Below are 14464 nucleotides of genomic sequence, written 5' to 3' on the forward strand. Positions count from 1 at the left end.
TGGACAGGACTGCTGTACATTCAAGGCCACATCCAGTGACAGGAACAATAATGAACGCTACAGCCTCTATGACAGATCTTGTTCCAGAGCTTCACCCCACTTTAAACACAGCAGTGGCAGAACAACTTAACCGAGAACTGGCCTCAAGTCGGTATTTTCTTTGTAATATGAAAGACAGGCATTTTATGTTTTCCTTAAGACTGATGTTTCACCTGCATAACCAGAAGGTTAATCAGAAATTCAAAGAAGACATGATGAGAATTTCATTGGACCAAATGGAAGTAGATAGTGGAAGTGGAAGACTTGGTATTTCTGGAAAAGGTTTGTACATTTTATTAGCTTTTTCATAATTTGAATCAGTAAAGGTAAATAAATAGTTTTAATTATAATTACAAGTGCAGTCAAGAAAGAGGGGGTAAATGAAGGCGTGGAAATGATAGAGTTGCCCCAAGAAGAAGAAGAGAACAGAAAGGGCTGCCAGCACTTTTCAGATGATCTTTTTCAAATAGACCCATCAAAAGAGGTATGTTAATTTTTTTGTTATATTAATAAAGTGTGTTGTATAATAAGTGCTTTTAGAAATGTTGTAATGTCTATAATGTTTAGGAAAAATTGGCAGTCCTTTGTGCTAAACAAAAAGAGGAGCATCTAACCTTAATAAGGATTGGAAACTGCACTGTCAACCTTCATGATCTAAAGTGTTTGTGCCCCCCTGAAATAATGAATACCAAGGAGCAGTCAATAGGAAACATCAGAATGCCTTGGCGGACGGATAGCGTGAGTATTAATATCACAAGTGCTCTCTATATTTAACAGAAATCAACTCGAAAATATTAAGTGAGCTTGCTTTTCTCACAGGTAGTAGACACCAGACTTTCTCAGCTGGTTGAAGGAGCACAGAATGTAAATTTTATTGTTGTGATTATGAATTTCTGCAGAATTTTAAAAATCATAATAAATGTACTTTTTAATTCCAGGTCATCCTTATTCCAACATTTAATTTCATACTCTGGTGGAGAGACTGGCAGAAAAACAAAACAATACAAGATGTACATTTAAAATGCCTCAAAGTATTCTGTGTTAATTAAAAAGTGGTAGATTGACTGCATACCTTGTGAAGTTCTGTCTCTGCATTTCACAATACTTCATTGCTTAATTTTAAGGTACAATCAATTAAAAAGTCTTTCTTTAAAGGATGTAGAAGAAAACACAAAAGTGTTTATTCCCCATGTTGTTGGACACAAAACCCCAGAATCTGGAACCCACTTTATTTTGTGGGTGTGTATAGTCGTTTTAAAAAACAGAAATGTATTTTTTTCTTACTGATGTCTTGGTCCTTCTACCATCAATATAAGTATTTTTAATTTTTAATAGGTATTTGATGGTCTGACCTCCTAAAACAGACTGTATGATTCTTTGGGGAAAACAAAAACAATTGAGGACCAGGACATGGAATTGTTATAGTATATATATATTTTTTCTTTCCACCTTACAAATAAAGCATAAACTTTTGTTTCTGAATCTTGTTTGTTGGATATTATTTGGTACTGCTTTTTAACTACTTAGTATCACTGAGTAGGCTACACAGTGGAAATATGGGTAGCCTCATTGTTCTTAAGCTGTAATATTAACTAAAGATTTATAAATCCCAGCTGTCAACAAACATTAAATGTACTCATTTAAACGTGAAGTTTGTTTATTCTAATGTTTACTCAAAAGGATTGTCTTCAGAAATTATTTCAGAAGCTTGGATTTGGACAAATTCATATGCTGCCATCCACAACTAAGAGTTTTACTGTTATTATAATTATCTTTATTCCCAGTAAGGCATTTCAGAACGTTTGGGACTTGAGCTCTTGGAGAATACAGAATCCAGGCCAATGGAATCAGTCAGATTCAGATAACTGTGGGGTATTTGTTTAGGCGGTAGACATCTGTCATGGATTGTTACATCATATGTACTATGTGAGTATGCCACTTCAAATGTTTCCTTATGTTAAAATAGATGGCTGAATTGGAAGTGAGGAATATCAAAGCTGTAAGTGAAACGAAACTCTGTTTCAGAAACAACTCCTTCACCTGCGTAAATATCATGCAGCTTCATTAGCAGCAGAAGCTATTCTGCCTGTAAGTTGATGATTAGTTTATTTATATAACCAGCATCTTCAATTAAAATGCCATGCTCTGTCACCCTGTAATGATATTTAATCATTGTTTATTACAGACACTTGCAACAGGTGACACAGTTTGCTTGGCTGGCAAAATGTATGCGTGCACGCACCAGAGTATGTCTGGACCGAAAGGAGAGAGGAAGATGGTACATACTCCTTAACACTTTTTTAATTCAGATGTTTAGGTCAAATTTGTGTTCTGACTAATTTCATTTGACTGTGAACTTATTCAGACCCCTGTATCCAGATGTTTCTAAATTTACCTGGGTACAGTGTGACGTATGTGAAAACTGGCTTCATACAGACTGCGCAGGTGTACAGCAAGCAAACCTGCAGGATATGAGTCTTAAATGTGGATGTGACATACCTTCACCTTACCCATATACAAAGTATGTGACCAATCTATGTTATATTTTACAAATGGCAAATTATACGAACCAATTATACTGGCCAAAGCAGCCATTTAGTGAATTTACATATGTTTACTTCCAGTCTCCTCTCAGTCCTGAAAGAGAAGGGTTTGAGAGATTTGATCAGTGATGGAGAAATCCAGGTAATTCTTCCTTTTTTTCTAATAAATATAATTTATTTTTCTTGTTTTTAAATTTACTGCTGTGCCTTTTGTGTACAGTTCTGTTCACTTATGCTTGGAATTGCTCTGAGTGCATCTTTTTATTCAACAATTGTTTAGGTGTTTTTCAAGTTACTTTTTAGTAAATTATAGTAACAGATATTATATTTTTCGATTCATAATTTGTTAGTGATAGAAAGTGATAAAATAGGATCTGGACACACTGTGACCACCAACAGGATAAAGCTGTTACAGAAAATGAATAATATAATGACTTTGGTATTCCTTCTTTTGACTCGTTAAGCTCTAAACTTTGCGCTACTTATTTGTAGCTGTTTTGACCATAGTTAATTTTCTTACCTAATTTAAAGCAAATCTCGCTGGTATTTTTACCTTAAAATTACAGCTTTAAGAATACTGTGATGCTTCACTGGAGAATGGAGCCTCTGTTTTTGCTACTCTGGGCTCAGCACTGCAGAAACGGGACTATTTAACTTTTGGAGGAGGGTAGGAAATCAACCACTCTCCCTCCCTCCCCAGTTTTTTAAGACAGCACTGTAAAAATGAATTAAACTCATCCACTCTAGGGGAATCCAGGAGCAAAAATACCAAATCATACCCAGTGTTCCTTTAATTCAGTTATTCCAAAGAACGTTTCAAAAAGAAACGTGGATATATATGTGGATGTCCACTTTTGATTAGCAAATTCACACATATTAACATGCACCCAGGTGTTTGTTTGTGCTGCTTGATACATAAGCTTTATTGTCAAACATTATTCAAGTTTAATTTGTTTTTGTTTGTTTTTTTGTTTGATTTTTTTGTTATATGTATATTTACTCCTTATTTCTTAGATTGGCTTGTAAACAATGTTATATAAACAATTTAACATCGTTAAATAAGTAGCTTGTAGTTCTAAAATGTTCTGATGTTTTCTGGTGTTTTATGATAAAAAGAGGGATCCACCGTCCTTATCACCTGTGAGATAAAACTCAGCACACAGCTGCAGACGCTGTGAAAGCCTCAAGGACTCTCCAAGTCTCCGGACCCACCACAACCCTGAACTGGACAAGCGGTCAAACATGAATGAATGAACATAGGACGCTGTTCTGCCATTTCACACATCACACGTTCTGCTGGGTGTACCGGCACAGGAGCCACTGTTCTGCGCGTGCGGCCATTTCACACCTCACCGGGTTATTTTGTAATTTCGTCAGGAGCCGCCAACGATAGACGCTGCAGTCTCGCCACCTTTCAGAGCACCAGGAGAACGTAAGTGAAACGGAAATATTATTTTACGTTTAATATACTCTAAGATTTATTAATTAATTAATTAAATTTATTTATTTATTGTGGTATGTCCGCGCTCAACTGAGGTTCGTAAATCTTAATCTGTCTGCTGCTTTTATAGAGAACTCACCTTCATTTAACTGGCCATAAATGTCAACTTACGGGCCTCGTTCAGACGCTGGGTGTATTTAACTGCAACCTTTATTTATGTATTTATTTTATATAAATATTTATATATATTTATATATATTTTGCTGTCATTTGTGACAGCTATAAATGCGAATTAGAAAGAAAAATTTAAACTGAATTAACCAATTATCTTCTTCAGCTACTGAAGGGTCATGTCCAAAAAAATATTAGTGCCCTTAAACAGGTAACATATTTAATGAGCCTTAATGTCTTTTTTCCTGTTGATTTCATTGCATAAATATCGGTGGGGAAAAAGCAAATTGACATTTTTAAAGGCTGCTTCTAATTCAAATTCATAAACGGGTGTCATTTCTTCAGGAGTGCCCAAACATGGTCATGCGGCTACAGCCCCAGTTCCTCACAGATAGTTACTCAGAGGAAACCCGCACAGACACAGGGAGAACACACCATTCTCCTCACAGACAGTCACTCAGAGGAAACCCACACAGATACAGAGAAAACACCACACTCCTCACAGATAGTTACTCAAAGGAAACCCACAGACAAAGGAAGACCACACCACACTCCTCACAGATAGTTACTCTGAGGAAACCCACACAGACACAGGGAGAACACACCACACTCCTCACAGATAGTTACTCAGAGGAAACCCACGCAGACACAGAGAGAACACACCACACTCCTCTCAGACAGTCACCCGGAAGAAACCCATGCAGACACAAAGAGAACACACCACACTCCTCACAGATAGTTACTCAGAGGAAACCCACACAGACACAGGGAGAACAAACCACACTCCTCACAGATAGTTACTCAGAGGAAACCCACACAGACACAGGGAGAACACACCACACTCCTCACAGATAGTTACTCAGAGGAAACCCACACAGACACAGAAGAACAAAACACACTCCTCACAGACAGTCACCCAGAATGTGACTTGAACCCACAACCTTCAGGTCCCTGGAGCTGTGTGACTGCGACACTAAATGCTGCGCCACCATGCTGCCCCGTTTTACCAATTTATAGCTTTAATTAATGTTCTGTTTTCAGAAGTGGGTCCTACTTTGCTATTTTTCTTTATAGTTTGGTTTCTTAAGGCTTTTATACTAGTCCTATCTTCTTTCTTCAGCTGCCCTCTCCTGAAATTCCATTTCTGCTATCCGTTAACTTAACCCCCACCGTCTATCTCATGTATGTCTGTTCTGTATGGGTAGGGCCTGATGGATTCTTACCCTGGCCTGAAAGTGGCTGCTTTCTGTGTGGAGGTTCTGCAGGATATGTGGGCTGCTGCATATATCACTGTTCCGTGCATCTCTGTGACCGTGTGTAGCATCATATCTATCCTCCTCATCATTCTCTGTTACTTCAAGTAAGCACCTGTGTACATGTTGCATATTACTAAGAAGTTCTCTAGATTAGGATTACACTTACACAAACAGACTGAGAAATCATTATTCATATATATATATATATATATATATATATATATATATACTTTTTGTATTATGTTGTAATTTTGCACAGTTTAATTTGTGATTTCTAGCAGAATCAACATTGCATTTCATTGTCCTTATTTTAATCCATCACATTTATTACCATTGTGTGTGAACTAGATTCAAAAAGCAGGAGCTGAGACCACATTTCAACATGGGTCTGGAGCAGGACAAGTTGAATACCATTACAGGAGGGTCTCTGAATATGATCAAGCAGTCCCAGAGCTCTGACAGCAGACTGGGGGGCTCACCACTGGTGAGCCCGAAAAACTACAAATACACACTGTCACTACGATCAACTGGTGCTTACAGTTATATCCACTGTATACTTACACATCTGAGCGGACCATAAGATGTGCCACATTTACTGCATTTATAGCCCTTAACTGAGCCCCTAAAGTCTTATGGTGCAAAAATATTATTATTGTTATTGTTATTTTTATTATTATTATTATTAATATTATAAAAAAAAAACTTCAGTACAAGTTTTCCACCATAAGACTGTATAGGCTCTGTAGAAACCAGCACCTCACATTTGAAGTTGGCCTCTTCTCCACTCTGCAGATGCAGGATACCCTAGCTAAGCAGATCCAGATGATAAAGCAGATTGGGAAGGGCCGCTTTGGAGAGGTGTGGATGGGACACTGGAGGGCAGACAGAGTGGCTGCCAAGGTCTTTGGGCCCACTGAGGAGGACAGCTGGTTCCAAGAGACCAAAATATATCAGACTGTGCTCATAAGGCATGAAAATATCCTAGGTAAGAACCCTAACCCTACCACAGATAACACCCACAAATTGAACAGATATTAATGATGTATTTTGATTTAACACTGTGTTGACCAACTGGATGTAGTGTTATTTAGGATTTATTATATACTCTCCCTGTGTCTGTGTGGGTTCCTCTGGATGCTCTGTTTTTAAAATTAAAACATGCATAAATGTTCTACAGCCATGGCCTAAAGAGAAGTGAACACGACATAGAAAGGTTCCTGGTTTGATTTCCATGCTGGAAACATAGGCACCTGGGTACTGATTGAATGGCAAAAGTGCACACGTGGCTGCCTACCATTCTGAGTTCTGTGTTATTTTACTACTCCAATAACTACATTTACATTTACATTTGTAACATGTAATTCTAACATTTTAACACATCTAACATTCAAACTACAGCACGATTTATACAAAATACCTTACATTGAGTGCAATATGCAGGAAGTAATAAGTGCATTAAAGAAAGACTTTCAGTGCAAAAGATACTCTCGGAAGAGCTGGGTCTTCAAGGATTTCTTAAATGCGGAGAGGGTTTCTGTTGCTCTGATGGTGCTTGGAAGCTCGTTCCACCAGCGTGGTACCAGAGAGGAGAATAGCCTCGACTGACCTGTACGGGGGTTTGGTCGTGTTAGTGTTAGTTGGTGCTCCTTTGAGGAACGGAGAGGGCGGGCGCTAACGTATGGTTTTAAGAGTCTATTAAGGTAGATGGGAGCAGAGCCAGTGAATACTCTGAAGGCCATCATTAGTGATTTAAATTTGATGTGAGCAGCTAAGGGTAGCCAATGCAGCTCAACTAATAGGGGCGTGACATGTGCTCTTTTTGGTTGGTTGAAGACCAGGCGTGCTGCAGCATTCTGGATCATCTGTAGCGGTCTCACAGCACAGGCCGGAAGACCTGTCAGGAGGGCGTTGCAATAGTCTAGACGGGAGATTACTAACATCTGAACGAGTAGCTATGTTGTATGTTGAGTTAGGTATGGCCTAATCTTCCTGATGTTGAATAGGGAGAAGGGGCACGATGGAGCTACAGCGGTAACGTGATTTGTGAAGGTCAGCTGGTCATCAACCATGACACCCAGGTTTCTTACAGCCTTGGTGGGAGCCACTGATAGGGATATGTTGTGGAGAATAGCTTGCTTGGCTGGGAGGACCAGCAGTTCAGTACATTGTGTAATAGGGTCCACATATTTTGTCTGCTGTTTAATAATGATTAAAGCATGTTTGCAGGGTTTTTTTTAACTTCCAGTGAGAACCCCTTTTGAAAAATTCAGACTTCTCCACTGACCTGTATGTCATGTTGGGTATTCTCATATTTGATGCACTGTGCTGCTTAACACATCACGTAGTAAAATAAACACATATATAGCTAAGTCTCCTGTAATGATTTGTGATCAGTTTTAACTGGATTTTCTGGAAAATGTCAAGCCTCATGGTCATGTAACTGCTCCTCAGGATTCATTGGGGCAGACATTACTGACACTGGTTCCTGGACACAGTTCTACCTGATCACAGAGTACCATGAAACTGGCTCTCTGTACGACTACCTCGAGATGAACACACTGGACATTCAGACTATGCTAAAGCTGGCTTCCTCAGCTGCCTCAGGCCTCTGTCACCTGCACATGGAAATCTTTGGAACTCAGAGCAAACCTGCCATTGCACACAGGGACTTGAAAAGCAGAAATATTCTAGTTAAGAAGGATGGTACCTGCTGTATTGCAGACTTTGGTCTGGCCATTCAATCCACCAGGTAGGAATGCACATGTTTGTTCTGCATGGTATTTATACAAATAAACTCCCCGTGTATTTGTGTCCATAGAGCTGAGGTCAGAGTTTAAAAAAAATTTTATTTATGGGTATAGATATTTTTTTATCTGAATATTTAAAATCTGACTTTTTTTTAATCCAAACATTTAAAAAATATACTTATCAAATGCCCTATAAATTTAATTAAGTATAAAAAATTCTGATATAATTGTACATTAAAAATCTATTATTTAATAATAATAATTATTATTAAAATAAATTACTAATTAAAAATTTAGAGTCCAAGATTATGTCGGTTATTCATCTACACACCTGAATCCAAAGATTAGGTGCTCTTTCCCTGTACTTTTGTCCATATAGAGTATCTCAAAACTTTCCTTCAGATGAGAAGGTTTTTTTATCCAGCAAGACCTTCAAATGCAGGGAAAAAGCCATTCACCATTTCATTCACAGATTTATTTATTTTTTAAGAATAGTGCTAAAAAGATCTTAAACGCATTTACAAAATACATATTTCACAAAATAAGCTTTAAAGGGAAAGCTAGCATTCAGCTGTTTGTCATTATATTGGGCTCAAAATCCCATGCTTTTGGTGAAGAACCACCTAAATTTGTCTGAGTTATATCACTGCTATGGTTCTGCAATGATTCCTGTTTGCTCCTGGCCAGCAGTGAAACAAATGTGAGGGAAATCCCATCCTGCATACGGGTAGGCACCAAGCGCTACATGCCCCCTGAAGTACTGGATGAGACCTTGAACCGGAACTGTTTTCAGTCCTACATCACGGCTGACATGTACAGCTTTGGTCTGATTCTATGGGAGATCAGCAGGAGATGTGTGTCAGAAGGTCAGTGAGGAATCAAGAAGTCAGTTCAGAGGAAATGTTTTCTGAATGATTGTTCTAATTACTACACATATTTATGTTACAACCCAGTCTAGGGTTGAGCCGTAACAGAATGAGGTGTGTGTTAGGATTAATGTATGGGAAATGAATAACTGAAACAGATGAGAATGTGGACAAAAACCGGCAACACACAATGGATAAAGAACAGAATATATTGTAGATGTGATATTTATAATGACACAAACACCAGTGAACTTCAGGATGGCCTTATGCTGGGAAAAAAAAAAAAAACACCCCACCAAACTGACACACAGGCAACTCTAACTTACCTAATGTCTTACCTCACTCCCTAGGTATACACAAAAACACACACAAAATCCACTCCCAAAACAAATGCCAACCCTACTCTGGTGATATATATATATATATATATATATATATATATATATATATATATATATATATATATACACACACACACACAGGGTGGGCCATTTATATGAATTTATATGGATACACCTTAATAAAATGGGAATGGTTGGTGATATTAACTTCCTGTTTGTGGCACATTAGTATATGGGAGGGGGGGGACCGTGGAAAATATCAACTAATAATAAGGAATGAGACCGGAAGGGGTCTTTGAGTCACCTTTATTGAGAGCAGTTAAAAGCAGGCACTAAACCTCTTCCCTTCTTTCTTAGCTGAGCCACCTGTCAGGGGAAACAGATAACAGTTTCATACAGAAACACATTTTTATGAACCAGCTACATCTCGTGCTCTTTAAAACAGAAAAAAAAAACGTCCTTGGTACCTTGGATGCAGGAGTATAACTCCTGTGCACTCCTGTATACTCCCATCACATTCCTTTACTCTACTCAGCTGACTAAAGATAGAACAATGCCACATACATTTCAGATTTGCTCTAAGACCGCAAGGGTCTTACATTTATGAAATCAATGAACTCCTGCAGAGAAAATGAAATAACATTTCTGCATACAACAAAACATTTTTAACTCCGAAAAAAATATTCAATGGTTAAGTAAAATATTCAATGTCTATTTGAGTCCTTGTAGTAATGGAAAAAAAAAAAACGCAGAACTTAAATTATCCACTGGCAGCAAACAACAATGCTGTCCTCTCTCTGCGTGCCGTCATCCTTTTACTGGCAGCGTGCAGTCAGCAGTCAAAAAGTTCAAGAAACCGCACACTAACGGGTGTTGCACATTGGAAGTTGTGACGTGTATTAAGAGCGAGAAAAATATTTTAAATATTAATTGAGAAATAAATAATACAATTAAAAATTAATATTACAAGATCACGATAATCTTCATAGAATTACATTTTGAAAATGAACAAACCAAAGTAAAATACATTTTATTTAAATACTCATTATTTTCAAAAGCTGAGCCACATCAGAGGGATTAAAGAGCCGCATGTGGCTCTGGAGCCACAGGTTGCCGACCCCTGCCCTCAAATGTCAAAAAATAAGTGATCAAATATATACAGTTGTGTGTACATGTCATTGAATAAGTATACAACATTTCTTCAGAATCAGCTTCTTATCACCGGTAAAGACACGGCTTTCCTCTCAATCATTCCCGCAGTTTCACAGTGCTTTAAACAGAGTTCAATAGCGAAGCAGCGAAGTGCAGCGAAACGAGACGGGTCATTGGATAAATGCTGGGCTTTGTCCCGCCCATCGGACACTCAGCTTCTGCATGAGGATTGGATGATCTGTCTGAGGCTGAATGCCTTTTTGATTGACAGCGAAATGAGCGAATCAGCGATCCTTTGGTGTAAAGACCCGTGGGAGCACAGGCGGACACACTTCACATGGGCCAAGGCCGTTTAAGCAGCCTAGCTCTGCTGACCATTGAGAGGACACTAGTCCAGTCCCTGGAAAAGACGCCTTGTTGGTACGACAGGGTCACAGATCATTTTCTTGAACAGGAACGGAGGGTAGAATTTACGTATAAATAAACCGACACATTTTATGATGTAGGCTGAAATTGAGCCTCCCCTCCTTGAAAGACCAGCATCCGCCACTGATACATTTCATAAACAGCTCATCTTTACTAGTATTTACTACTAAATAATAGTGATTACTACTAATTACCAGTGATTCAATGAGCACATGTTTGTAAAAGAAAAACACACACATTTAAAATTTCCCTTTTGTTTTTTTTTCAGTGGGAAGAGGGTCATGTGACACATCAAACTTATTGGGAATTTCACAAGAAAAACAATGGTGTGCAAAATGACTGACTTAAAAATGGCCACCATGGTCACCACCCATCTTGAACCCCCCCCCCACATATGATAATGTGACACAAACAGGAAGTTAATATCACCAACCATTCCAATTTTATTAAGGTGTATCCATATAAAACGCACACCCTGTACATATAATATATACATACACAGTGTTTACCAAACTTTACAAAAATAAATCTTCTCTCAGGAACCAAAGAGGGGCGAAACATACTCGTAGTTGAAGTAGAAATCACAAAGTCAAAACCAGGAGAAACACAGAATTCAAAACACACAGCAATATCACAGAGCACAAAACACAGCTGGCTAGCAGCATTCTCACAGGTGTCTTTATGATTCCCGCCGAGATGACATACAGGAAACGGTGACAGACAGAACACATGGACCGGACTGTGGTATGGATGTGAACAAATACATGGACTTGAATGTGGAACGAACGCTGGACGGACGAACAAACACACGGACTGGAACAGACTGCAGAACCTAGAATTTTACAGAGACAGAGTGTGAGAGAAAGAGAGAAAACATACACATACACAGCGCAGCGTAACAATAAACCAACAGGATAATTTTCCCTTAAAATAAACAAAACGAAACCAAAAAAAAAAAATGTTCACACATTTCTGGACCAAGGTCTGAACTACTGTTCATGTTTTGATACATTTTGTACATCTGACCCAGTAAGTTGTGGTATCACACTGCAAATTAGCAAAGGGTAAATGGGTATGTGTTTATTGACAGAGTTTGGTCAATTTGGTGGGAGTCTGGAAAAAATGTATTAATTCAATCAATTATTTAATGAAAAAAAAACACATTTCTACATTTTTTTGTTCTTTACATATGTAAAGAAATTATCAATATATATCTTATGTAAAGTTCAAACACATACAGTGTGTATTCTAATCATTAACCTGATTATTTACTAGCTCATTATTTGCATTTCTAGTTCCACCTTAAATGGTGGAATTCAGATTAATGCTATGTCCCAAATCACACATGCCTGCACTTTACATACTACACTACTAAGCATCCATCCAGTAACGAAGCAGTATTTTATACCCTATGCAGTATGCTAGTGTGCGGGTTGGATAAAGCAAACATGACTCACTGGGGATGACAGTTGATTAAGTTTTTGTTTTTATTTCTGTTTACAGTAACATAAGACAAAAGCAAGGACCCTGTGTGAGACTGGAGAGAGGGGTTATAGTTTATTCTCTGTCTGTAATGTATGTACAGTTAAATTAAAGTGTTTTCTGCTCTTTTTGGAATGAATGCAGTGAGTAAATTAACTGGTCATGTCCACATTTGTTATTTAATCTGCCTCAACTTGTAATCGGTCTGAAATCCGAACCAACTATAACAAGGTTTTCACACGGCACATGAAACAGACCTTGGTTTGGTTTAATCCGCACTGAGACCACCACTTAATTCAGACCAAAATGTGGTCCTGTAGTCCAGAACATGACCAGAGGCACCCGTCACACCCGCTGTTTCCGTTCATGTTTTAGATTATGAATGAAGGTGTCTGGATTATTAAAAATAATACACACAGGTGGCTTTATTTATTCCCACAGGAATCGTGGAAAAGTATCAGCTGCCGTACCATGACCTAGTGCCCACTAACCCATCCTATGAAGACATGAAGGAGATTGTGTGTTTAAAGAGACAGCGACCCTCCTTTGGCAATCACTGGATCAACAATGCGGTACTCATCAAAATGCATACACAGAAACTGTTTATCAATATCTCCCTTGACCTAAAATCTACTCTGGTTTTTGACTTTGGTTTTTATCAACTTTTCTTTTAAATTCCATTTAAATCAAGAGATTTCCAAACATTTTGTAAAAGTTTTGTTTGTTTGCTTTGATTACATCATTTGCCCAAAGCCAGTGGGAAACCAAAATACTGACCAGTAATAATCATATACAAGATAAGATGTAAAATATCCTATGCCAATCCATTACATCTCGTGTATGATTATAATAACCAATGTGTGTTGTGTGTTTGTACAGTGTCTGTGGCAGATAGGAAAGCTGATCTCAAAATGCTGGGCACACGAACCATCCTCACGCCTCACTTCCCTGAGCGTGAAGGAAACACTGGCAATGATTTTAAACACACAGGCAAATAAAGTGTGAGGGGAAATCCATGTCAAATCCGAGAAACAATAAAAACATATAAATTGCCCTTAAATCCTGTTCTGGTCATTAACTGTGTCTTTTCATTTAAATATGAATCTAAACTTTGTATTACATTAAACTAAGGCGTTCCTTCATCAATAAAATCTAGGACTAGTAGAAAAATTATGGTTTTGTGGTTTTTGCCAAATATGGAAGGGGTGGATGTCGGAGCAGCTAAACACACCCAATGAGCCAAAAATGCACAAAACTTGACTGAACAAAATGCAGTAAGAATTTTCAGTCTAGGTGCCATTCTTAAAGAGATATAGGCCAAAACACAAACCTCTGCTCTATAGTGCCACCATCAGGCTGATTGGGTTGTGTGTGTGTGTGTGTGTGTGTGTAGACTCTGTAAATAACAGACATACACAGATGATTAAGTCAGTTTTGTTTTATTGAGGCTTTTCATTATTATTTATCATTATTTAAACCTATATTCCTTATAGATTAGGCATTCCTTTTATAGATGATGTTTAATCTTTTTAGCTCCCAAAACATTGATTTTTTTTCAGCTCATCCTGGCTTCAATTCAAGCATATACCACAACAGATGGAAGGCTTTTTTGGTTCTGGTTCTATGAGGCAGATTGGCTGTTTCTTCTCTGTATATAGGCACCACGTAAAGCTGCTCAAACTTTCTCATTCATTATCCAAATGAAATCAGCCTCCTCTTCATTTATGTAGTTTGAATGTTATGATATTTATACTGCATCTCTGTGTGCAAGGTGCAGACTGCTTCAATCTATCCATTTCCGAGAAATGAGGTTGAGTCACAAGGTGCTGCATGCACTTCTTCACACACACACACACACACACACACACACACACACACACACACACACACACAAACTGGGAACGGATCTCAAGTCAGATTAATAATAACACTAACACAGCGCCTTACACATCTCTCTATTGGAAAATGATGGCTGCACTTCCTTTTATAGTTCACTATGT

At 38.1% G+C, this 14464-nt stretch overlaps 1 pseudogene; it reads left to right on the forward strand.

Annotated features, from left to right (window-relative positions):
* The first annotated feature begins 433 nt into the window (after window positions 1-433).
* LOC136678485 (bone morphogenetic protein receptor type-1B-like) lies at window positions 434-13469 on the forward strand (annotated as a pseudogene).
* The last annotated feature ends 995 nt before the right edge of the window (window positions 13470-14464 follow it).

Source organism: Hoplias malabaricus, chromosome Y, assembly GCF_029633855.1.
Source record: "Hoplias malabaricus isolate fHopMal1 chromosome Y, fHopMal1.hap1, whole genome shotgun sequence".
NCBI lineage: Eukaryota > Metazoa > Chordata > Actinopteri > Characiformes > Erythrinidae > Hoplias > Hoplias malabaricus.